The 23,678-nt window shown below is 37.7% G+C and overlaps 1 protein-coding gene across 35 annotated transcripts in view; it reads right to left on the bottom strand.

The window, feature by feature from the left end:
• The window catches only part of OTUD7A (OTU deubiquitinase 7A), a 168,320-nt gene that overhangs the window by 98,191 nt on the left and 46,451 nt on the right, over positions 1-23,678 (bottom strand). The gene's annotated exons all lie outside the window — the stretch shown is intronic.

Here is a 23,678-nt window from a genome sequence, read left to right as displayed (position 1 = left end):
ATAAATCAAACAGAAGCTGACAGGCTTCAAAGACAGAAGTGCCCCAAGGAAACACTGATCCAAGGCTGAATGTGTGGATGACCACCAGGGATCTGTGGAGCTGCACCTCCATTGCTGCCTTGCACATCCATTGCAGCTGTCAGCTCACATCCTTAAGGTCTGCTGTCCTACTGGAACTGGCCCCCAGATGACTGATGTTCTCCACATGGTGCCTGCTGCTGTGCAGTCCCATCCCCACCCTGTATTTTTAGTTAGATTCTCTAGGAGCTATAGAAGTAGAAATTGAATATGGGAAGAAATGTGAGTCTTACATTGCCATTTAGGATCTTCCTGACAGAAAAGCAAACCCAGCATGTAGGGCAGACAGGATACAAGGATCCCCAACTTATGCAAATGGATTTACCACCCATGTGCAAATTACTGCCGTGGCACATACATGGTACATCTGATCTGAACACACGCTGTCAAAACATCTAGGATTTCTGTGCATCTGTAGCTCTGGAGGAACTGTGACTCCAACTGAATGTCCTGCAGCCTGATTAGAGCTACTACAGGAATTCCCAGGCAGCCATCCAAAGGCCTCACAAAGCATCCAGACAAGATTTCTAAAGGGGGATGGGGTGGGGAGGGGGGGGGGGGGGAATGTACAGGCAACCCCCAGATACACGTACCCATCACAGAGACTAATCACTGAGAGAGGACAGAAAGCATGATAGCCCTTTTTAGGTAGAAGAGTCCCCTGCTTACTCGTACACAAGGAGAAGAAAATACTGTCTCTCTGCAGGAACTTCAAAACCTTTGGAGCACGTATGACAAAAACTGATAAGTTATAACACTGCCTGTATTGGGGTTATTTACTTGAAACTTTAAAGGCTGTGTGTGTGTTTTACCAGTGAATAGAAAATTAAATGGCTTTTCCTGCATAGTTTCATTTGCAAAAATGAACGAAGTAAGGCACTCAAAAAAAGCAATCATATCTCATGCAGAATTTCGTGTATGGCTGAGTTTTAGGGTTTTGTAGACTTGTGTATAACACAGGCTTTACAAACACCATTAACACCATAGTAATAACGATAACTTTGTAACTCTGTCTCACCTGAGACATCAAAACCAAAATATGCATCTGACTTCATGACTCATTCACAGGTGGAAAAAATGTAATATACCCCTTCAGGTAAGGGGACACCAAACTACCAACTCTCACTGCTGTAAGCCCAGACAGGACAACAATCGTATCTTACGAACCAGCACTGAAAAGTCTGGGAGAATTTTAAGAAAACCATACTCAGTTCTGCATGTGACTAGAAAGAATGCATACACAATGATTTTTATTCCGTTATGAAGCTCCTCATTTGACTCAGTCACTGGAAGCACCTCTTGAAGAACAAACATAAAGCAGAAGACTGGAGATGTGAATCATTTCCATGGGCACACACTGTGGCACAGCAGAGACAAGTAGCTCCATGTTCCTATTGCTGCTGTCCTCACTGTGAGGATTATTAAACATTCTTCCTTCCAAAATAAAATGTTTTTATGGGTTTTTAATTCCCACTATTGGAAAAGATTGTTAAATGCATATCAACGTGAACCATTAACAGGATGAAGTTGCTAAAAAACAAACTGAAAACATCAGAAAAATCTCCAGTGACTGCTCTCTTGATGTCACATAGCTGGAATTACTTATAGCCCTACACTTGTTTACAAATCAGAGCTCAACCAGATTAGTGCAAAGAACAGACTAACATGCTGCTAGCCAGTAGAATATGGCTTACACAACTTCAGTATACTTGGGGGTTTAAGAGGATCTGACTTTGAACTTTCACTGCACAAAAGTAATAAAATTTTTGGAAATTTTTTAGAATTGTTAGAATACAAAGCATTTAATCATTTAAAAAGCAATCTTATTTTTCAGCAATTTATTTGGGATCAGAATGTATTATTCAAGATAAATTGTTCAGTTAGTGTTCTGTATTAGAATACTTAAATATCAAAGTACAGTTGGTCACATTGATCCTTGACATAGCCTGCTGAGGTCACCAGGATTTCATTATGGATAAATACAGTTCAATAGGCTCAGCTGTTATTATTTACTTTAGAAATAAGCTAAATGTAAGCTTCAATCCTGACATTTTAAGTGAGCTCTTACAAGTTTCCACCAGAGAAAATAAGTGAAGCATTTTTTCGTTTGTTTCTGGGGTTTTTTGTTGTTTATTTTGTTTGGTTTTTGTTTCTACAGTCCATCTATGCATACACAACTTTATGTTAATTTAGCATCTCAGCTTGCTTTCCTAATATATAAAGGTTATATGATTTCCAAATATGAAATAATAGAAAACTATCTGTCAGCTTATTCAATATATTTATTTGCTCCCAGATTAATACAGATAGCGAATACTTAATAAGATAGATATTCATACTCTGGAAAGGCCAGAACTCACTCCATTTGTCATCTTGTCCCCCACAGACTATTCCAAATGCACAAACAGTTGGAGCCAAGTGGAACAGCTTGCAGACTCAGAATCTACATGAGCAGTGCTCCCCTTGACCTTGCACAAACATGCTGAACCCACCTGAGGGCTGTAAACGCTCACAACCGAAAAAACCACTGCATGGTTAAGATGAAGCTACTGCTACACAAATGTATATACGAGAAAATGTACGTAATAAGAAAAACAGATAATGTTAAACAACTAGGAATAGGCACCAAAAAAATTATAATGGAACTTCCCTTCAAGCCTGCATTTCCTCTTGTTGGCTTTGCGTACCACATGAAGACATCACAAAAGAGAATGTAGTTTCATCCAAAAGGACAGTGAAATTCTTCAGTCAGATCATGCTAAGTTGAGTAGACGGATTGTAAACACATCAAATTTCATATGGAAAATCCTGCAGAGTAGGGTTTTCAGCGACAATCTCAACCAGACCCTAAACTTTTTTTAAAGCCAGATAATTTTATATATATATAAACAGAATACATCTCCACGTTTTTGATGTTTATTTCTCAAATTCTCTTTCTAGATGTTTTAGAATCTTTAGATTACTTACATTCTCTATAAAACAATGTTTAGCTACTACAACACATTTAAAGAAATAGTATAATCCGGGCGAGGGTCAAAAGATCAAGTCTGGTGCAATGACATCAGCAGCATGTGAAGGCATTCCACGGATGAGAATAGCCATCATCTTCTGTATGCTGTTTCTTGGTGTACTGGAATTTTCCCCTATTACTGTATCTGAGCACTACGCCAGCAGACAGATGGTAGGTAGCAAGGTGCAAAATACGTAATGGCCATAGATCAGCTGCATGATAGGGAGCTTGCATATTTTTCCACTGTGATCAAATTTATGTCAAGATTTAGTAACAGCTACTCAAATTACCATAGAACCACAAGTTCTTATGAAAAGCAAGCATATGTACAAGGATTAATGTGTATGCATGTATATATATATATATACACACACACACACATACACACACACACACCCCCAGTATACTTCCCTTCTTCGATCTTCTTCAATTACAGCCATAATGGGTAATGTTGCAAAAGGAAGGAGGAAACAAACGCGTGGTCACATATTTATAACATACTGGGCAAAATGAAGAAAAAAGGAAAGAGGGTCAAAAATAACCAGAGATGCTCACAATAAAAGCCATTCATCCTGTTAGAGTCTTACAGTGCTTGTAGGTTTCTACTCAGATGGACTGCTCTGAAGGACAGCAACTTACGATCTGTAACATGTATGAAGTCATACCATAAAACTTTCTCTGACACTTTTTTTACAGGTTCCCTCCACTTCTTTCTCTGTATCCTTGCAACAGCTGACCAGTTTGTTATTTTGTGGACGTGCAAAAATATAATCTTTCATTCTAGTTAAATTCATTCAGAAAATTCCAGATATTAAGAAAATTATTAATAGAAGATAACTTCAGAAAGTTATGAAGGAGGAAAAATAAACAAGACATTTTTACAAAGCCAGAATTCCAACCAGTTAAGTTTGTACTAACTATACTACCATTACAAGAATTATTATTTTTCCTCCTATGGATTTCAAATAATATCTAGGTCGCCCATAGAAATAGTTCAGAGGACAGCAGATGCACTGATAACCTAGCCCCTGCACAGCACAAGCTAAAGAAGTTCACCTCCACATAAAGCCCATGACTTTCATTTGAACTACATCATTTATTTCAGAAAGATAACCAGCACTGATGGAAAACGCATCAGATCCCAGACAGTTTAGTGGACCTGTCACTGGAAATCCAGGGGAACTGTCTTCCAATTTGCTTTATCTAGCTCCAGCTTGCACGTCACGGCCCTCTGCTAGACATACAGTCCTCTGCTAGACTTACTGTTCTGGAAATTAGAGATTGTAATTAAATATTTTATCCTTCTTTTCCTTAAAGTAAACAGGTTGTTTTGAGCTTTGGAAAGCTTGTCCTGTAAAAGCAAATTACAGAATCTTATTTCTCCTCTCATCTCACGTTTATGCAGATCACTGCTTCTACAGCACTGAAACCCTGCTCTCAAAAATAAATAATAAAAGATTAACTATTACATTTTAAAGATACACTTTCATAGCCTGCTAATCATAGCTTGCTGCTACAAGCAGCTAGGATTATGCATGGCAATACAAAACATCTGGGCACTCAGAACAAGGAACCTGGTAGTCATGCCTGACAATTGCTGCCATTTCCTTCTCCTTCTGACATGTTCAATGGCAATTTTCACATTAGCAGCTGAAGACCAAGTGGAATGGAGCTACAGGTACATCTTGCCAGTTTTAACCTGAAGATTGTCAGGCATAGTAACAGGTTTTTACATTATGACATTATGTTCATCAGGAAGTAACTGACCCATCTGATGGGAAGTCCCAGTGCCTTTTTGCATCCATAGAAGATAGGCTGAGGCAGATGGGCAAACATTTCAGTTACAAATACAAAACCACCCAAACTGAGTGATACCTTTCATCATATCTGCATAGTTCTTAGAGGGCCTGGAGCCTCTACGAAAACCTGCCAAGATGTGTGCTCATTGCTAACCCTGATAGCACAGTTCTACCTGCTGCCTACCGCACATAACTGGCTTCTATTTCAAAATGTCACTGAGTCAACAGCAAGACTTATTTATACAGCTGGTTAAGATGCATAGTAAGAGCATTAAATAAAACCAGTTATAGAAAGCATTCTTGGATCTAATTAGTGGTAAAGAGCCAGGTTTTAATTAAATGGAAAGATACATAACAACAAGCCTATAATAACAGACTTTTAGTAGATGATGGAAGCTGCTAAACAAAACCAATGGAATCAAGTGCTAACTTGTGTTCAAAACGGGGGAAAAAAGAGAGGGGAAAGAGCAGTAAACTGGGAAAGAGAAGAAGTGAGGTTCTGAAAAAGCATTCAGGTAGTGATTACTGAGAGGAAATGAAAACTCCCTGGTTTTAAGGAGTTGTAAATGTGCGAAGTGCATGACATGATGCTGAGCTATAGCAGCTGTTTTTGCAAGTGTCAGACAAATATTTCACTAACCGGAAAAATAGCAAAGTTATAACCTATCATCAACACCTCATACACCATGAAAAAGTATCCAGTTTGGATATAAAGCAGAAATATTTCCCAATGCATTCACAATTGCTGAAAAGTTCTAAGCAGCCCTGCTGTTGCTAGAACTTATTTAAAGAAACCGAAGAATAAATCTGGCAAATGCTAAGTACGAAACATCATATGCATCAATTATGTCAGCCAGAATTAGTTCTTCACTTCCTCCAGGGATCCTCTTAAAAAGAAAGTCTGGTACTTAAAAGCATATAATGCACAAAAATGCAGGTTGCTTTTAAGAAAAACACACAAGTCAAAAGCTCATACCAGTAAGAGAATGATTACACCAAGTTTTTTTGTGTTTTTCTTTTTGTTTTTGTTTTTGTTTTTTTTTTTAGCAGATGCTCACTGAAAATATTACCAAAAGATAACGAACAGCCTCACCACCAGAAATGGATGATGACACCCGAAGAACTCCACACAGAGTAGAAACAGCTCAGAAAAACCTTTGTCAAGGAATGGCATTCATTTCAGGAGTAAGCATTTTAAGTTAGTGCTCGAGGCATGCTTTGGCGTGATTCCATATGGGAGTTAGAGCTATTCCATGATATTTTTTTACCAACATAAAATAACCTTAGCTCTTTAAATTGGCTCTGCTGAACTATTAAGCTAATGAGTTAGTCATTTTTTTTTTCCATGGTAAACTCTTAGGGAGTTTTATTCCATGCTCTCATCCACAAAACAGCACACCATGAAGTCACTCTGTAAATGGGGCTGAAGTTACCACCTCTACATGACTTAAGTGTGGAGTTCAACAGAACATAAAACAGCTCTTTTAGGGAGAAGTAACACGCATTCATAAAAATTTACTTTCAGTAATACTGGAATCATTTACACAAGAAACTCCAGTAGAACTACAGAAAAACTAATCAGCAAGTTCTGTTTGTTCTGCATTGATTTTAGCCACACAGACATCAGTGCAGCGTCTTCATTTTTCAATCTTCGAAGAATTAACAGCATATCATAACATGGCAGGCACTAGTTTTTCAAAGAAAAGTAGACCAGCATGGAAATGTAAGATGAAGTTTCATCATCCAGTGTGCTCTGAAACTAGATAGACTAGTTTTCATTGTGCTACTGCAATAACAACAACAAAACTACATGAAAACACTTATCTTGATGTTCAGACTTCAGAATGGATTCTACCAAGATCCCAGAAAGACCCTTATTTAGAAAGGCATATATAACACATAACCCAATACAAGGATTGCAGTTACTGAATTTAAAAGCCTAAAAGGATGAATATGTTCATTGATGCAGCATGTAGCTAAGAATGAAATGGACAATAGTATGGTTTTCTGACCTTGAAGTCAAAAGGACAACAATCAAAGCCCATTCTGATCTAGTTGTTGCTAGAGCCCTATTGCAGCAGACATGCATCCTCACATCCCACAGAATTAATCTAGTATGCCCACTAATTTCTGCAAAGAAGAGAGTCAATGATTCCCTCTCCTGGCTACTTCCACAAAGAATTTGAGAGCTCATTCTAAGAGATGCTTCAATGCCGGAGACAAAAGTCTTTCTATAACTGCACCATTGCTGTAAACCTAAATCTGGTCATGAAATAAAGGCTTTGGCATCCAGTGGGCAAAAGATAGCACAGCTCTGAAGCCTGTTGGGCTTTCAAACATCTGCAAATGACAAGTACACAAGAATTTCACTCACTGAAAAAGCTGGCACTGTTTATACACCTGATAGGGTGCCCCTATCACAGCCAAGCTGACTACTATATACTACTGTTATATAGCCTGGAGGAAAGCCTGTGTTTTAAGATTCCAAATTAAGTTTAATGATCATTACACAGAGAAAGGGTTGTTAGAATCCTTTTCCTTTAAGTGAGAAATTGACCATAAGCTAAATACTCCACAAATATGAATCTATCAATGATCACAAGGAAAAAAAAAAAGGGCTTTCACAGCTCTGGTAGCACTTGAATAAATAATAAGGTCCCTAGTGAATAACAAGTGTCCCTTACAGCTACAAGGCTGTGTAGATACATGTCTAGGGTGATGGAGAGGGAATTAACAAGGAGATTTCCAGCTATTCAGACATCTAAATTGATCTGTTGTTCAAAACCTTGGAAATACACATGACTAGTTATTTCATCCTCAACGGAGGCCTTTTATAGACTCAACTTCAGGAAGCAAACATATCAAAAGCTGTTTGACCTTGATGTTCCAGGAAACAACGCACCATGCTACAGCCATGCTCCTTGCCATGTTCAGAGGGTTTTGATTTTTTCTGCTTTTTCATTTAAAATTATTCACTACCAAAGTAGATGTTTCAAGCTTTAAGATCTAAGAAATACCTTCCAAAATTAATACTGAAATAGCTAGAAAAACAAAAAGTTGTTTTCTCAGTAAACGGGTAACATACATAGAATCAGTGAGGAATATATTACAGAATCATAGAATATCTGGCCAGTCAGAAGTGTAAAATACTACTGGAAGATATGCCCACATGCTAAGCTGCCAACAAACAGTCCTAAAAGCCTGTTGGCCTTTGCTCAGTCCATCGGATTGCAGAGAAGACAGATAATCTTCCTGAGATAGAGAAAACAAGAAGGAAGAGGGGAACAAAGTGTCAAATTACATGACATGTATATATTAATATTATACATGATAATAATATTATTTCTACAAACCCCCTCATCCAATTAGTGGAAAGAGAAACAAATAGAACAACTTCTGACAATGCAGCCACTACTAAATCAAGAGAATAAAATAAATAAACAGCTTCTGCCATAACAGAAATAATTTATTAGGCAGGAAGTTGTTGAATTCTTTTCCCTACTGAAGGAATGCATTTCTAAGTCTCCAAAGCCCAGTATTTTTGCTTTTGTATTAAGCACATCTTCCACTGATTACAGCTGTAGCTCTGCTTCTGGACAGTGACAATAGCAGGTGCAGATCCAGCAGTGAAAAGCTGTGTTTTTTCAACAGCTCCTAAGCAAAAGCAAACTTTATTATCAGACAGCAGGAGCACTGGGGGAGCAGAACCTCTCTCCCTGCTCTTTCTCTTCAGGAGCAGCAATTTCTAGAGTACTGCATCAATAGTTATTTGCCTCAAAATCTGAAAAATACCAGCTCAGTTCATCAATCGAAAACATTCTCAGACACCCACAGCAAACCCACCCCGAAGCACTAGGCAAAACATATATATGCACCAAGAAAAAAAAAATGCTGCTGAAAAGACTGCTCATCTGTGATAGTAAATCCTTCATCATTATCAGATTTGTACACGGTCTTTTTATTTGACTACCCAGTTACACACTGTACAGATACAACACAACATTTACTGGACTTTCAGTCTCAAACTCCCAGTCTTAACGATCACGTTACAATATGCTTCTTGTCTAAGTAATAAAATTCATTGAAAGATGAACTTGAAAGCATATCAAGTAGGAACTTAACTTATTTTTTAATATCTATGAGACTGAATACCATCTCATTTTCTATCATACATTTAAACTTCCAGATTTGAAGTATCCATCTCCCATTATTACAAATATATTGTACCATTATTTTTGTATGACGCCCTTTCAGAAAGCTGCAATACAAAACATCCTAGTTGAGTTCATTGCTTTGCAGCTGTTGTAATTTAGAGATTTTTCCACTTACACATCTCTTGAATTCAGTTCTCATTGTACCCTTTAAAAACCCGAGCCTTAACTATCAGATTTCATTCTCCATTACATGGAATCTCCTGTATCAAAGTTGACTGTTTTTCCAGAAAGACAACTCAAACTCAGCAGCTCTTCTGAAAGTAAAAACAATCCAGCAATTCAAAATTAAACTACCTCAGCATTTGAGATTCCTTTGGATTATACAACCTGGCCTGCCGAAAAAGAAAATACCAGGTTTGAGTAAGTTTTTCTTTTAATATAGCCACCCAAAATGGGAAATTAACATGAACTGTTCACAATCATCTTTCATTTATCTACTCTTAATCAACTATCTACATAACCTATTTATTCCATTATCCAAACCAGACATTCTCTCTGCTGTCTCACAGTTGCAGCCACTCACAGTACTTCTGATCAAACAAGAAGCGCACAATCCTTAAGTAAACAGCTAAATCCATGTAGTTCAGCCTTCCTTTGGGCTTTCTAAAAAACAGAGAAGTGGAACATTTTTGCCAAACAAATAGAAAATATATATCTAAATTATGGTAAACACATATCTGAATACATATTTTTGTGTATATATATATATATATACACACACTATATATATATATGTATTTCATCCTCCGTTGAGGATGAAATATATATATTATATATATATATACATACATACACACACACACATATATATATATACATACACACACACGGAAAATATATATCTGAGTACCTAAAAATGGTGACAGAACAAGTCAGAACTTTTAACAATGATACTGCTTCTCATGCATTGGAAGAAATGAAGATTACACCAGTGATCAGGAAAAAAAAAAAAGCTTTTATTCTTCTTGAATTGCAAACTTATTTTGCATTGCTGTACTTCTCAAAGGATTTGGGAAATGCATGCTGATGGTGTTCACCAGAACATACTACAGCCCTGTGGTCATATTCTTACTTAAGCTTTCATTTTCCCCATATAAATCGGCTGCTTCATTTTGGGGGCCAAGAAAATGCTCACAATACATCACATGCTCTCACTTCCCTGCTTCATGCCTCAATCACCATGCAGAGTTATGTGGTCTTTCATGCATACAATTAAAAAAATGCCTGTATTAATAACAAAAATTTCTGAGAGAATTGGGATTTCTGAGATTTTTTTGAAGCTTCAGGGAGGTGGAGGATGACAGATTTTGCTGACATTTACTCTTGGATAGCACTGAAATATAAAACGGAAATGGTTCACAAAATGTATGTTACTTTCTTCACAGTACTGAAGAATAACACCACGCTCTTCACAAATTAAACATCAAAATAAAAGAATGTTTCATGATAGCTGCTTTCAGCAAAGCTTATATAAATTGTTTCTAGTCATCACCGTCTGGCCCAAACCTTCATTTTACTGAGCTACTGAGAATAAAGGACAGTGATTGAAGGAACACAGTGCCACTTCAAACACTACTTTTGCAGTCTGTGAGGAACAATATCATAGATTAGCATCCTAGTGTATTCTGGAATTTCACTGTGGCTGTGGCATACCTCAACCCAGAAATCTGCTTCTAGAGAAAGACATTTGTCTCTATCGTTAAGGACTGATGATTTCATCTGAAGCTGCACTCATCAGATGTTAATACCTTGCAGCACAGGCAGTTATCACCATGCCCAACTGCACTAACAGGTTGAATATGCAATTGTGCTAAAATCCAGCGTATCAAAGACATTCTTCTCTTCTAAAACATATGTATGCCTATAAGTCTCCTTCCCCTGGACAAATGTAGTAACTGTTTTATTCAAAGATGTTTTCTTGATCATGAAATTTATGAGATTACTCTGTACTGCACTTGTTACTTTACAATCCAGGCAACAATGTGAACATAAAGTCAATGACTAACCTTTCCTTGCATAATTTCAGAAATTTGGAATATGAGCAATACTGAATGTAATACCATAATTCTAGCTTTCATCAACCACATTATTTTTGAAAAATCTTTACATCTTACCTCTATCAGATACTGTTCAAACTTCTGCCCCAAATTCCCTTCGGTAACATCCAGCTTGATGCCTACCTAGAAAACTACCCCACCTAAAGACATTCACGAGTTTGATTTTACAACTTAGTTGAGTTGTGAACTTCATGGGCTTTATACAGTATTCCCCCAGACCGAGCTGCAGCACATTCAACAGCTTGCTCCTAATACCAGGCTATGGTCATCACACAATAAATTTGTTAGTCATGACAGTCACGTTAGTCATAAACAAGTTCCAATACTATTTGAATGACTCACTTCAACACACAAAGTATTGAAGATCTTCTGATCTGAAGGAACATTTAATTTGAGAGAGTAACTTTTTCAAATTAAAATAACCAAACAAATAACTTGTTTTAATTTCTCTGAACTAAAAGGAAGAATTCTAAGGGACAGTCAGTTACACTCAAAATGCCACAGTAATGTTTTCCCATACCCATTTTCCTATTTTATTAATTTATTAATCCATTTCATCACTGAAAAAAAATGGCTCAGCTAAGTGAACAGATCCACAATTAGTTTCATTTTCAGCAGCCAGTTGTAAATTTCTGATTTTTAAAGAGTTAACTCTCTAATGTCCATATCCAATTCAGGTTTTAGTTTTAATAACTGCAACATAAGTACTTTCTGAAGCCAAAATGAGTGCAAAATTAATAAAGTACATAGAGAAGTCCTCAATAGAGAGAAAAGTGCTATAGATTCCAAGGGGTGGTAGACTCACAGACATGACAATAATGTAAGCAGCGACAGGGTGAAGCTCTTGGGTTCCAGTCCAAATCTTTCAAACTGATTGCTCTAATCAGGGTCCAAAGTCTAAATTTAGGTGTCTAAAATTAAAATGGCCTGACTGTCTAAGGGGTCAATCTCCTGTATCTTCCAGTTAATTTAAGACACAGTAGGGTTACTCAGTTTTATGGGGGAAAAAAAAAAAGCAGATCACTAATAGTTCATATACATAACTAGTTTCCTAACTTTAAGGGCACATACAACCATTTTCTGGACTACATCATCTTTTCCTAAAGGTGAAAAACGTGCCTCAGGGACAGAGGTCCTCTTGTTCACATTGTTCTCAATACCATAAAACCTTCTTTTAAAAATAACCAGGCAAGCATCTGTTCCTTTCCAGTTTAAGCAAGTTCGACAATTACCCCCTATCCATTCCTTGGTAATTTTTATGCCAAGGAAAGAATAAGGTAGAACCCAGAATATGAGTATTAATCCCCCCGAATACTCAGTAAGCTACAGTTAAGAATGACTGAAGAACTGTCACAGCTGGAAGATGAAAAGGCAGGTTAATAGGATGTGGATATTTACAATATATCCAATTCCAAGTGGCTGAAAACTATTCAACTGTAATGCACCACTTTTTTTTTTTTTTTTTTTAATTTTTATCATTAAGTCTTATGAGAAGTCTTTCACAGAACCACAAAATAGAAAGCTTTAATCCACCTTTCCTCACCAAAAAAGAAATAGCCTGAGAGATTACAAAGATAACACTACTGATTAGGTCAGTAAACTATTGGAGACTTCATTTCTATCCCATTTCTACTATACACATAAGAACACAAGTCACACACACTCTCCTCTTGCCTCCAGAGGAGGAGGAGCTACCGCATTTCCTGGCTACAGCACCTGACTAGCTGAAGCCAAGGATAGATGCGCTGCTAGCATTGCATACTTGCACTTCAGCACCTGATGCATCAGCTAAGAAGGTGATTATTATAATCATTTTACAGATATTCTTTATGAGGGAGGAAATGTTTTAATAATAGGAGATCTTAGATAAGCCAATAATCACATACCAACTCTGCAGCAACCCCAAATTCCCATTCCTGCTAGGTTCGCTATAAGAAACATCACAGTTTTGTATATGATGTTCTTTGTCATGTAGAAACAAAGACTATTCGTGTCAGTTCAAATACTTCTCGCAGCTGCAACTTAGTTTGTTGTCTTTTTTTTCCATCCGAGGACCAAAATCCTCATTTTTTGTGACATACATTCTCTCATTTTACCTGTAGTAGTCTACACAAGCTATTACTATAGACTACAGTGCTCAGATTCCTCATGATTCATCAAGAAATCAATAAAACACATTAGTATAGCTGTAACTTTCAACTCGTGGCTGCCTTGATTTACTTCTAAGACCACACATGAATTCTAGGCAGTCACTGGCACCAAAGAGCTGATAAAATCTTGGCATTCAGATGCTTAACCACAGTTGAGATATACTATGTACAATAGCTGCTAAAGCTGCATTTTGCTAACAGTAACAAAACTGTTCATTTAAAATACACAGTTTGTCATTTGGTTGAGTGGTATTCCACGTTGAACACATCCCACATAAAAAATGGCTTGAGATTTGAGGGAGAAACTAGAAAGTGATTAGAAAGTGATGATCACACTCTAATAGCACAACACTGCAATGGTTCTACACACATTGTGCTTTTGTGCAAACAAACCACAACAAAAACATCATTCGTGTACAAATTCGTGAACAAAGCCAAATTAAATCAATCAAAGGCTACGATGAAGGGCATAAAGAAATGCCCTGCCCCAACCACTCTCTATAACCACCTTGCCTCCCAAACCCTCCCCATTGTGAAAGTCCACAGCCCCCACTACAAGCTACATCACCAGCGTGATCCCTGCTGCAGCTGGGGACGTGCAGCTGGAGGAGAAACCAAGGCCCCTGCAAGAACCACGTGCTGCCCACCAGGGACAGTAAGCTATCCTGCGCTTTGCATACGCAAACGCAGATAGGCACTTGTACATACAAATACATGTATATATGAATTAATTTTGCCCTATCTGAATGGCATATCAACCACTTAGTAGCCAACACCCCTCTCTGCCGCAAATAGAGAAAGCTTATTGTCTAGAATAAGTGTTCAATCTGTACATAAAGAGTGATATTTTACTTCTCTAAGGGCTCCTGTCCCCTTTTCTCTAATTGATTAAATTAAAAATAACAAAATATTAGGACATCTCCTTTGGTTCTGCCGCAGAAATAGAGCATACTGCCTGAGAGGTACTGGCTAAATTTCTTTTCAAATCACACACTGGAGGTGGCTTTGATCAGCGCTGTGGTAAGCACAAATTGTGTTACTACTGCTTTAGTTTCAGTGAGCAGCACAGTTGTTACAGTTAAAAAGTTCTCAGTGAAAGTCGGTTGTCAGAAGCAGGAAGGATGCTAATCCAACCAAAGCAGCAGTCACTCTCCATGTTGCTGTCTCCTGGGAACATCAGAGCCTGCTCCTTGCAGGGCCTACAGCATGAGAAAACAAGAATTTTTCTCATCTCTGAAGCTGTTCTTCATATTCCTGGCTGCTTTCTACTCTGCGTAGCCTGAACTGCAGAAGTAACTAAGAAAGCACTGTGCTGCTTATGCAATTTAAGCTAACAAAGTCCATTAATACTTACTTCAAATATATAAGCATTTTAATCACAGAAAATACTCTTTGAATGATAACAGAGAGATACAAGAGGGATGCTCTTAGACCTTTCACCTCTAATTAGAGTAATGCTTTCTGTTTGCTGAAATCAATTACCTCCAGCCAGAAGCTAGCAGCTGTTGACCCTTCCCCAGCATAGCAAAGATATGCCCCTACATTAAATTATCCAGGAAGCACCAAAAAAAAGTCATCAATAAAAAGTTAGATGAAATGTTAAGAATATATACACCAAAAAGCATAATAAAAAGTCATTTTATTGCTAGAATTAGTCCATCTTCCTTCTGTTTTTTGTTTGTTTTTTTTTTTAAAGTTTCATATGGGTGTTTTCACACAAATGACCTTACAAAAGACTCCCTTACTGAGCAAAGAACTGTACAGTTACCTGAAACTTGCTGGGTGAAGTATTGCAGCATGTGAAAGTTCTCACGTTATATAAGATGCCAAATAGTACAAACTCTGAAATTATCACAAGATGTAAGCTGGCAGTCATTCACTGTCCCTGCTGTTTTGGTATCAACACATATTCACATTCTTTCCCTATCAAGATATCTCATAAATTCAGTACCTTTAAGAAAGGCTGTCTGGAAGTCGAGATCAGAGTACAAGGTGAATGAAGGTTTCCCTAATGGCACCAAACAAAGCTTTTAGCATAAGTACATTAGCTGTTGTAGACAAATGAATAGCTTAAATTGCAAATGCTAACAGGCAGCAGATAATTGGGCGTATGTTTGCATCTGTGGCTGAATGTCTGATACTGAACTTTTGAACTCTCATGTAAAAGCTTGGTGCTTGCTGCAATCAGTAGAGGCTGGCTGTAAATTCTGAAAACACCTGGAACAAACAGAATTAGCACCTCACGAATCCTCCAATAAACACAGAGACAGAACATGCAATTAAAAGGCTAATCATGCACTGTATTTCCAGACACTACCTAGATGAATGCATGAAAATATGGATTTGGGTAGCAAAAAGAAAGGTTCCCAGCAAGTAGGCAAAAATAAATAAAAATAAATGGCCAAGATAGAAGAAGGTGAAGAAGCTAGCAGGAGCAGAGAGTCTGGAAGTAAGGCAAAATCCTGGCTAACAGAGGGGCACAGAGATTACTGAATGCCAGGAGAAGCCCAGGAACCTCAGCCAGCGATGCCCAAGACTGGGAACTATGAGAAGCTGCAGAGCACAAAGCAATGTGACTTCCTACCCAGCCTTCCCAAAACCGCAGCGATGTCTCTGGTGGGATGTGAAGTCAAGACCTAGTGAACGCTGCGCTGGCAACAAAGCAGCTAAGTGAGTATGCAAAATGAATCAACCATGGTAAATGCTCAAATCCTGTTGGTTTTTAAATGAACTCCAGAATGTAGCTCCATTAGAGGCTAGTTTTTGCTGTTTCATCTGTGCCAGCTGTAACAGTTTCCTGCTTGTTCTCCTTTGCAGGCTTTAATCTACCTTCTGAAGACCACCAATTAACAATGGTTAAGCACACTTGATTCACCATTTACAACACAAGAACAGAAGGAAAAATAAATAAATAAAGCCCCCTAAATTACAAAGCATTTATGCAGTTAAGTTACTTTATAACTGCAAGCCTCAAATAACTGGATTTCAATCACAGGAACATTATTAGAAAACAGGAAACATTCTTCTGAAGAGAAGTACATATCGTACTGCTAGTTGCTACCTTGTGGAAAAATGCAGCTGAAGCTGAAAATAAAACACTACTCTAAAATTGAAGTTCATAATTAATAACAGAAAAGGTTCTGAATCCATGGAAGGGTATCAAAGAACATTATTTCACAATTTCTATTTCAAGTATCATGAAAAGAAGCGAACAGAAGTATAAAAGCTTGGGCAAAAAAGAGCATCTTAGTCTCTTGGGACTTCATTTCATGCTGTAATTGGTGAAAAGTCTCCCTTAAAAGGTTATAAATGCCATATTAATTTCATTAGGAAAGCCTCCTGTGGCATATTAATTTAGCTCCTGGCATCGTTATTGCATCTTTTCAGATACACAAAATCTTAGGAGGCAATTTCATTAACAGTAAAGATCTGAGAAAAGCAACTATTTTAAACAGATTGGTGATAATTCAGCTTGGGAGCATGCATGTTTATTAATATACTCACACTCCTCTGATTAACAACATACTGACACAGCAAGAGATAGCAGGTTGTGCTACTGAAATTACGTTATCTTCAATGCCTTTGTCTTTGCAAAGATTGCATGAACAGTTCTCAAAAGATTAATGGCCTCCTCTTTTATTTAAGGCAGATACTCATCTTTAGTAATCATGTGTAAATTCTGAAGCCAAGCATGAAGTTTACCATCTGACTTAGCTTATGATGCTACGAAAGAAGACTTTTCCGAAGCACTTGGTACACTCAATACTATAGGTAATTCTAGACATATGAAATAGTCTCGTTGCCAGTCTGTACAACAGCACTATCAGCTTCCCAATCCTGACCTTGATTCTGTAACATGATTTATACATGCAAGCCTTTGAAGCTATCTACAGTCTCATCAGTTACTAGAAGCCAACAGGACCTTTTATCACACGATAAAACGTAACCATATGTAAAACAAGATCTATAAAACCAAGCATGCTGATACTTATAAATCTCACATTATTATCAAGTTCAAAAATACAGCATGTATTCCATACACTTTGCATCTTTGTAAGTTCTAAAACCTGCATAGGATTTCCTGTTAATTGAGTCATCCCGGGCTATCAAACAGTTTTCCTTGGACCATCCTTCAAACACATTGCATTCATTCAACCCTGCTCAGTCATGAGAGAAAGAAGACAGAAGAGCTGCTTTAAACCACAAAGGTACAAGCTGTGCAAGCCGAGCTGCTAATGTTAATACATTTGTGATACTCATCTAAGTCTATAAATCAGGACCGAGTGTCTTTCTCAAGAGGATGTTATTGTTCAACTAGACCTGTAGTTTTTTAAGCAGAAACTCCACCACCAAATTCTATAGCTATCCCGGGCATCTCTTCATCAAACCAGAAACTCCAATGCAGTTAATAACAGATACAAAGTCTGGTGCCCATTGGTACACAGAAACAACATTTTAGAATGAAAAAACCCATATGCGTGAATGTACAGAGACACGTACACACTTCAGGGACATTCAGCCCTACTCCTGGGAACAGTGACACACATTTCATCATTCTTGGTACATTTCCCCATTCTTTGGGCAGTCTCATCTACAATATTTCTTGAGAGGTACCAGAAATAATGTTTAACTCCACAGCAGTACGAATAAAGTGTAACTGGTTGCCAATCAAATACATGTCACAGAACAATTACCAGGAAAATAAGTAATTGGAAATTACATTCCTTTAGAACAGAATGGAAACAAATTAACAAAACAAGATAAGCATTATTAAAATGAAACAATTTTAAACTCATACCAGTGTGCATACGCAGAAAAGAAAGGCTTGGAATAGCTCTGCACATGGGACTCACTCAAACACGGATGAAAACAGAGCATGAATAGTACTTTCCTTTCAATAGATTATCTTCTGTAGAAAACAAAATGCAGGGATCCCACAGAATCACATCTGACCAACCAGCCCTCAGACAGGAACCTGGCCTACTGACTGCTACTCATAAGTTCTGATTATTCTGACTCAATTGTAATTATTATTGAATCACATACTGTTTATTTTAGATTATACATTCAATTTGTTGTGGCCATGCTTCATTCTATTCCACTTTAAAAGAAAGCCTGCTTTTTAGGCTACCATCTGAGCTGACATGAAATGCTGCTTTGCAACTTATGAACCGTCTCCAAAAACACTCTGCTTATTAACAGCAGTGTTTGCTCAAACACTCTGAAAATCAACAGACATTTTCTCACATATGCAATTGCTACAGAAAAAGAAAGAAGGCAGTACAAGGAATGCCTCAGAGACATGCCTTCAGTTATCTGCCAGAGCTTACAAAGGACTATATGTCTTACAGCTCGGGTTTAAATAGACATGTCTAAGGGCTAGGAAACCACTTGTCATCACAGTACAGAAGTACACGGAGAACTGATGCGGCCTTGTGGCTGATAACCTGATCCACTGTTTTGTGGGTTGGGGTTTTTTTTTTTTCCAAGTATGCAACTAATTTTTTCAGTTGGGGCTTTCACAGCTTAGCTATTAATGAAGTTACAACTTTGTGTGGTGGTTTAATCATCAGGACAAGAATTTAGAAATTACTTCATATGATCTAAAAGCCTAAATCCGATTCTGAGAGGTTATGTGATCTCTTAAGGTACCATACTCAGCTTTTCAAGTGAGTTCAGGCGCTTTGGAAACTTTTAAACAATTTTCTCTGATTGAGCTATTGGTATTTAAAAAAGAAAGAAAAAAAAACAACCATTCTAGTCCCCCTCTTCCTCCAAAAAGCAAACCTAGAATCACATCAAGAACTGTCACACAAGACTTTACCATTCTGCTGCAAAAAACACTGATCAAAGATTTACCCAGCCACTGTGCCTCCAGAGCTGCAGTCTGCTCTCTGTTATATTTGGTCAAATTAACCAAATCCTGTGATATTTGTACAGGTAGGAAGACACTTTCATGAAGAACACACTACTTCATTTGTGAACTACTACCAATATACTTCAAAGAAATATGCTTATTCTTAACTGTAATATGTTTCTTGTCAAACTGTGAAATCCTGCTACTAACTTCTGTAAATACGACAAATCCTCATCTTATTTAACATGCATTAAATGCAGTGACCCAATTTAACAGTGCAAGGCTTGAAGAAAAGAAGAACTGTTAGGTCTGCAAATATATAACATCATTTCATTCCAGCCAAACAAACAGTGGGAACACGCAGAAGCAACACAGAATGAACACTGCATCTTATTAGCAGCTCTGTGCACCCGGCTGTTTCATTAAACAGGTTACAAGCCCTTCTGTTCTCTGCCTGCTCAGGAATTCAAGAAATTAAAAAGAAAATAAAAACAGCAGCTCTTCTGGCAAACTAACGTAGGATGAGCAAACAGGATTTCAAACAGGTTCTTAAAACTATTTTCTAGCCCTGGCCATTCTCAAAACAAAGTTATGGGAGCACTTTTTTTCCAATCACTTGACAAGGTTCATATGATCAACTAATAGACCAGCCCTATGTTTAAAAAAGACAAAAAACAACTGTATGAGAATTAAAAAATTCAGTAGGTTTTTTTTTTTTGAATAGTTATTTTGCTATTTGTCCATAGCTGGTACATGCCTATACAACTGCAGCTACATTTTTGATAACCTCTTTCTTTCTTATCAAAACCACTGGAAGCCCCTTATAAGTATATACTTATGTAGGCTTTCATACAGACAGCTATTGCATTTTGTTGTTTTTTTAACTTAGGCTCGAAGATCAAATAAAGGTCATATTTTGCATAACCATCCGTATGGAAAGTTAAGTTCTGCTTTGATGTTTTTAATCTTCATAACAGTAGCAAACTCCATTCTTACTGCTGCATTTAAAAAAAATAAATGACAGACAGTGTATGGGGCTCATCGTCTCAAGTCATACACTTAAACACCATGCTCATTTTTTCATAGTATGATGATAAAAAAAGATAACCATAACCTACCAAAACCAAAGTTGCACGTATTAGAAAATCTTTCTTCTGGATGTCCAGATTTCACTGTACAGCAGTGAACCAGCTATGAAATTACCTCCTCTTAAGACTATGACATTTCTTGTACAATACTGGTAGGGTACAGGCTCTAAGGCAATCTATTCATTTTTTAATTCCACCAAATAAAATAAAATTTCACAGACATATGTAATGAAGATATTTGGGGTTTGGAGATAAAATATCCCCAAGAAATCACGTCTGTAAGACAAACCACTTTGTACAATTCCATTCTGCCCCCGTGAATATACTGATATGGCATCGTTTCAAGCATCACAAAGTAAATCTTTTATCCATATGCATCAGTCAGGAAAAGTGTTTTTTACAACAACAGGACTTAATTGGAACCTTTTTGACAGCAAAGGATTTTGTTCTTCCAGATGTGTAAAGATGAACAGTAGGGAACTTAAATGCACTTGTTGGCCAGCCCCTATTCCTCCATTTCAACTTAGGCGTGTTTTACTGGCACAGCTATTCCTTCTGAGGTCACCTTCTGCCAAAGGGACTCAAAATCCCACCACCCAAAGGTTACTTTCTGACATTATTACAGCATGAAAGGTCTGGGAGGAGTGGATAGTTTGCTTTTGTAACTTGAAAGCTCCAGACCTCTTTTTCTCCTGTTCTCAGAGTGCGGTAGCACGAGCCTCAAGGCCCACCTGTGCCCCAAGTCATTTAAGTTATAGTTAGAATCTTTTTCTCCTTCACTGCTATGCCTCAGATTTGTACCAAAAAATAAAAAAAATTAAAAAAAAAAACCACAGCTCACAAGATGCATAAAAACAAAACCTTCATGCTGTTCTGTATGTTCATATAACTTCCATAGGACAATCATTGAGGCAAAAACAGCCATTGAGTCATTTCTAGCCACTGTGACACACAGCATGCAGAGTAAAATTACTCTTCAAGCCTTTTCCTCACAGAAATAAGGCATCTTTTAGGGAGGAAAACCTTACGAAATCCAAGGAAAGATATTCTGTGTTTTTCTTCTGCATGTGGCTTTTGAGACCTCTTCTCTCATGAGAATGCATCCCTCTATTTATAATGGTGGGAAAGTATGGTATGTTAATTGAGACACGTGCAACGAAAGCTAACAAGTGAAGGTACCATTACTCCCGTTTTCATGTAAAGCATATTTTAGGAGACAAAACTGGAAGAAGGAAAATCATAATGGCTCCTTCTCAAATTTCATATCAGAGAAAGTCAAGATATTATCAGCTACATACAGTCATCAACTACAGATACTTACAACTGGGATGCTCAGGCATGAATATTCATTCCCATGGTAGCACAAAGCCAGCGATTTATATTTCTACATTAATTGAGGTCTACAATTCAGTACGCAACAGTCTGTGCTCACAATAACTTATTTCAACCACCTGATCTGCTCTAGCAGTGAGGCAGAGCAGCCAAACTACTGATCTTCAGCTGGATGCACATTCCTTAAGACTTTCCAGTATGACTGTACCTTGCTTATCTGCTGAAATGAGCATATCATCTTTTTGTAGTCACAGGGCTTCCAGGCCTGTACATAAGCAATACATCATAGCAGCACGGCACATGTGCCAGTAAATCACTGCCTTCAGAAAACACAAGGACAACTTGATTGAAAGATTCCTCAGTGTGTAGCAAGCAACAAACATTCTGTAGCATGTGCTTATGATCACAGACAATAGCAAGCTCAGACTCAGATCCTATTGTATCTCCTAGTCATAAGCCCTGAGCTGCAATTCCCAAACTACCAGCCACTGTTTGACCCATCCTACTGTACCAATTACACGTATTCTCCCTCTGAAGGGTAAAGAAATGGAGCTAAGTACTTGGGGATAGATTCAGCAATAGGAAGACGATATCTCCTGTTGCAGTCCAGTGAGAGACAATGTAATTATGTTTCTTGTTTCAAAGAACACAGTGGTAGGCTTTATGGTGCTACTCCTTCTTATGCACATAGTTCAGGGACAAATGTCAGAAGAAATCCTGAACAATGAAGTATGAGAAAAATGCAAATTGTGTTGCCAAGGAAGTAATACAGACATCTAAGTGTGGTTTCCTCAAGAGAACTTCCCTTTTTGAAGGGTGAGAAAGAAGTGTAACCTTCACAGAATGTTTTCTACCCCAACCCTTAGCCAGTTCCTTCTCCTTGCAAGAAGTAGGCATCCTTTTACTAATCCTGATTAAATTCTGCTTTGGCCATTTACAGCCTGCCTATTAATCTTTGTATTTCCTGCCTAAAATCATAATATCCTTACTCTCAGTTGTGCATCTTAAAGCAGAGATACAAGCATGATTATAGACATAGAAGAATAAGAAAAAGAAAATCAGTAAAGCATGTCTGGAGCCTTCCAGATGAAGAGAGTTATTTATATCAGTACAAACAACTTTCCCTAGCTTATTTAAAACTCTGTCTCTAAATATTCATCAATGAAGAGCAAAAAAGAAACTCTAGCATGGCATAAATGCAAGAAATCTTCAAATATAAACAGATAGATATGCAAATTTTGTCTATCTGAGATCCCAGCATATTGCATTCATACAAAGAAGCCTGGAGGAACAAACTGCCTAAGAAACACACAGCTTTTAAAGGACCTGTCATGTCAAGTGTTCCTCACTCACTAAAAGGCATCCACGAAAACAGCCTCAAAAATTCCATCTCCTTCATGTGGGTCTTCCAACACAGAAGTGTTGGAAGCCAAATATCAATTTAAAGCCAAATATCAGAGCACCTAACTACCCTCCACAAGGGTATCATAACAATACATAAGGGGATGTGAGAATAACTTGTGGAACCTCACATCTTTGAGGCACACTGTCACTCAGATATAGAACTTCCCCAAAATGACCTGGCACTTGGATGCCCTTCCATGGTTTTGCTGCAAGTCTTGGCTTTTTACAGTGACTGAAAAGTCAAACATGAAACATTCATAGAAATGACATAAAGCATCTCAGCTGCGACTTCTGTTTTAAATTCCAAATTTTCTTGTTAACTTTTACCTTGGACTTCAACGTGCAGCTGGTAAATGATCAGGTATTCCAGTATGTATGGTTCATGAAAAGAGTTTCTCCTTCTCAATGGCATTTTTTTTTTTTTTTGGTTGGTTGGTTTTGTGTTCATGGCAGTTGTTTGTTTTATTGTGTTTTTGTTCGTCTGTTTTTAACAGCATAAACTTATCAACCTGACTTTATTTAATGTTATCTTCTTGGCCTCCTCAGGAAGACCACCACATTATCCATTACTCATATCTTCCCATGTGTGCTGAATACCATCTACTCACAACACTTCAGTCTGGATTCTGGTCTCAGGCAGTTATTCTGATTAGAGCACACAAGCTGCCTAAGCACAGCAGTTGACAGTC

This window comes from Gallus gallus, chromosome 10, assembly GCF_016699485.2.
Source record: "Gallus gallus isolate bGalGal1 chromosome 10, bGalGal1.mat.broiler.GRCg7b, whole genome shotgun sequence".
In the NCBI taxonomy this organism is placed as follows: domain Eukaryota; kingdom Metazoa; phylum Chordata; class Aves; order Galliformes; family Phasianidae; genus Gallus; species Gallus gallus.
Note: the sequence above shows the minus strand (reverse complement) of the source record. Positions and strands in the feature narration are given on the sequence as shown.